Genomic DNA, 4191 nt, shown 5'->3' with positions numbered 1-4191 from the left:
TCTGCTAATTGCTTTTCACGAAGTTGCCTACAGTCAGACTTTCACAAATAATCTGAGTACCAGAATGAAACCTTGTTTCAAGTGCTAATTATTTGGGCATTATGAATGTTCACGGCAACATTAAACCTGTGGGATTTCAGGTGTTGAAAAGTCTCATCCAAGTATTAAAAATATTTGTTGATTTTGTAAAACATGCATCTCCGTATACATCAGGCACTCTGTAAAATTGCTGCCCTCGTTTATTCACTCAACAAATATCTATGGAGCATCTACCAAAAGGCGGAGGAACACTGTTTGGGCTGTTCATTCACTAATTGAACAAACATCTGTAGAGTTTTTACTAACTGCAGTAACTCCTCCGGGGGTCCTCCTGGGGTTCAAGGTTAAGATGACAGTCCCAAAGAGCCCTTAGCATATTAGGGACATTAACATCAAAAAGAAGCTCTTGGCATATTAGGGATTTTAATATCAAAAAACCACTCAAATTTATGGGGGAAATGACATGATGCTTGGGATTTACTTTAAAATATTCTAGAAGAAAACACAGGGGGCTACGTGAAACAAGACTGATGAAATATTGATCACTGTCAATGCTAGCATGGGTACGTATGTGTGTATGGGGGGGTAATGATACCAATTCATGTGTTTGTGCTTGAAAATCTATGCAATGGAAGGTTTTTTAAAAGACCTATGCCTATGTCTTATACGCTATGCATTCATTTCACTTGAAATTAAAATGGTAATAATAATGAGAACTAACATTTACAGAACAAGCTTTTACATGAGCAAAGCTCCTTACAAAGCACTCTGCGTGAATTAGCTCTTTTAATCCTCAAACTACCCCCATGAGATGGGAACTATGGTTATCTCTGTTTTACACATAAAGAAACTGGAGGACAGCGAGGTTAGGTAAAACACTCAAAGTCACACAGCTAATAAGTGGCCAGAATGAGATTCAAACCCAGATTATTCAAGGCAAGAAAATAAAATGAAGCAATGAAAGTCTTTTTTTTTTTTAACTTGAAAGAAACAAAGAGCTGAAAAAAAATCCCAATGCATTGCCTTTACTGCCTGATTATTGTTTAGCTCTTTACCTTTGTGAAGTACCTGTGTTCCTTTATTACTAATTACAGAGTGTGAGGCACCGTAATGAATAGAGGAGCCCTCCAAGCTGCCTGTTGAAGTCATAATTGAAACCAGTGGTGGCTCCAAGCTGAACAGCAGGGTGGGCACACACAAGTGCTTCGCCACCCACGGCCTGTGCAAAGTGTGGCAGTTTCTGCAGGCAACTGAGCTGAACATACGCCTGACAAGCTCAGATGGCCCAGACCTCAGGTTCTGGAAGAAATCGTGGGATTTGGCCAGGTTACCAGACAGCTCCAGAACCCTGATGACCAGGCCACAGGAGAGAGACCTTGGGTAGAACCCCTTTCTAACATCTGAAGCTTTCTTGTCGAGCCAGTCCCATCAAATGCAGAGCAGAAGAATGAATAATTCCACACTGCAGTCCAAAAGCATCCAGTCTCTGAATGTGTTTGCCTGTTTTTGTCCTTCAAAAGTAAACATCTAGGGACCGGCCAGGTGGCATAGGGGTCAAGTTCATGCACTCTGCTTCGGTGGCCTGGGGTTGGCCAGCCCAGATGCTGGACATGGACCTCCACACCGTTTATCAAGCCGTGCTGTGGCAGGCATCCCACATGTAAAGTAGAAGAAGATGGGCATGGATGTTAGCTCAGGGCTAGTCTTCCTCAAAAAAAAAGAAAAGAAAAAGGAAAAAAATACCTTATTTTCACCCGTAACCTTTAAAAAAACCAAGCACATAATTCAGTCCTTAAAATTGTTTGTCTAAACAGAGAAAGGAAGGAGGCCCTTCTAAGGGCCAGCAGGAGGAACTCTCAGAAAAATAGGAGCTAGATGAAAGAGGCTTGCCACTTTTCTCAAAAAAATGTTTATTCTCAAGCACATTTTTCAGAAAACATATTGTTTTGTTAAATTAAATGAGATAATATATATGCAGAATACTTAGCACAAGTCCTGTTTCTAGAAGTACCCACTACATTCTGTCCTACTTCCTCTTTCCTTTCCTTCCTCTGGAGCCAGCCTCCACTGGTAACTAGCAGGGAAGCTCCACCCACTAGGAAGATGAAACAGACTCTGGATGCTTGACCTTGTTCTGATGCCGGTTTGCTCTCTTCATTTCTGCCAGTACCACTCTGTAGACCAGACCTCATGTATAGTCAACACTCTACAAACAAGGATGGCTAATGCGAACACCATCAGCAAACTCACAGCCTGAGGTTTGTGACGGTACTACAAACACCTCTCTGGAGGCGGAGGCCAGCAAGCCCTGGGCACCTTGACAGCGAGCCCTGGCCATGGCAGCCCCTTGGGGAAGCAGGAGGTCACCTTGAAAGAGAAAGCTAAAGCCAGACTTTACCTATTTCACATTTTTATGTCTGGCCCCATTGACTCGAATGTCCTATGCTTCCTATAATAAAATATCCATCAAAGAAACCACTTCAGAAAATTAAAATGTAAGTGGTTTCAACATCTATTGAAAAATGCATTCTGAAATAGAGCAAAAACAGGATGCGTGTCTCCAAATACAAATATATATGCACATGAAGAGAAAAAAATATATATATGTATAATCAGGATGAGTTCCATGCCATAATTAGCTAAGTATCTGGCTTATCTCACTTGGCAATATAAGTTTTTATCATCTAAAAATTCCAATTTAGAAAACCAGCATATTCACTTTAGAACTGAATTCAGTAACAACAGGATAATTGGGATGCTGTTAAGTTTTGAAAGCAAACTGAAGCAGTGAGACAATACTCGATGGGGCTCTGTGCTTGGCAACAACGCAGACGGGCTTTGAAAATGCTGTCCAGTTTTCCACAGCCATGCAAACACTCAGGAGAGTATTTATTATTCCCTTTCTTCAGAGGGAAATAATCTGCAATGGACTTCACCAACAGGCTCAACGTCACCTAATAAGAGAACAGCAGGTAGAAAGAGACACCAGGCTGTTTTAAAAGCCATCACTTAAACCACCAGATTAAATGTGCTTTTTCAGCAGGGGGGAAAAATCTTCACTCATTATCAGAGTACAGAATTTCCTCCCACAAAACTTGTTAAAGAAATTTCAACATGTCAAAGTGAAGCCCTGCGTCCTTTAATTCGGAATTAGGGAAATTCCATTTGCCAACCCGGTATGACACTTGGCTATATCACAAACACCTTGTACTCGACATATCCAAATGAAAATCATACTTCCTTCTCTGCCACCACTACCTCCAAAACTACCCATCTGGCAATTATTTTAAACTCAGTGAATGGGACTGAAGTTTTTAGACTAAATCCAAAATACAAAAGTCATTTTGAGACTCCACTATATTTCTTTTTTCTTTCTTTCTTATTTGGTGAGGAAGACTGGCCCTGAGCTAACATCTATCGCCAATCTTCCTCTTTTTTTTTTTCTCCCTAAAGCCCCAGTACAGAGTTGTAAGTCCTTCCAGTTCCAGTAGGATGCCACAACAGCATGGCTTGACGAGTAGTGCATAGGTCCACGCCCAGGATCCAAACTGACAAGGACTGGGCCACCACAGCTGAGCACTACACCACAGGCCAGCCCCCTCCACCACATTTCTTACTTCCGCTCATCAAGGTCTGTTGATTCTACCTTCTAAATATCATTTAATTGTTTCTTCACTCCACTGCGGCAGATATGATGCTCTGCCCACGTGATGACCTCTGAGCTCACCTCAGCTGCGGTGGACACTTCCAGTTTCACAAAGACAGTCCCCATCTTAAGCACCTGTTTCTGCTGCTTGAGACTTGCCGAGGACTTGGGGCTCCACCAGCGTAGGGGCCACAGAAGCTTGTTCAGCCTGTACACAGAGCGGTCTGGAAGTACTGGGGATTTAAGACCTGCAAAGGCAACTTCCAGCCAGCTAGGGACAGACATTGATGGATAAACACCCCAGCTTTCCCCTTCCTTGGAGGCGCAATTTTGTGCTGTCTTCTAACGATTCCTCGGAAGGTCCAGTGAATTTGAGCTTCAGTCACCTACAGCAGCAACCCATTGGGTAACACCCCCTTCAGTGGCTTCCCTCCATCCCTGTCTCACTTTCTTCCCGCAGTCACCTGTGCTTCTTGGGATCATCTCTCAAACAAACTTCCAATACC

Source organism: Equus caballus, chromosome 17 (assembly GCF_041296265.1).
Source record: "Equus caballus isolate H_3958 breed thoroughbred chromosome 17, TB-T2T, whole genome shotgun sequence".
Classification (NCBI taxonomy): Eukaryota; Metazoa; Chordata; class Mammalia; order Perissodactyla; family Equidae; genus Equus; species Equus caballus.
The sequence above is the reverse complement of the archived record's forward strand: the minus strand, read 5'-3'. Positions refer to the sequence as shown.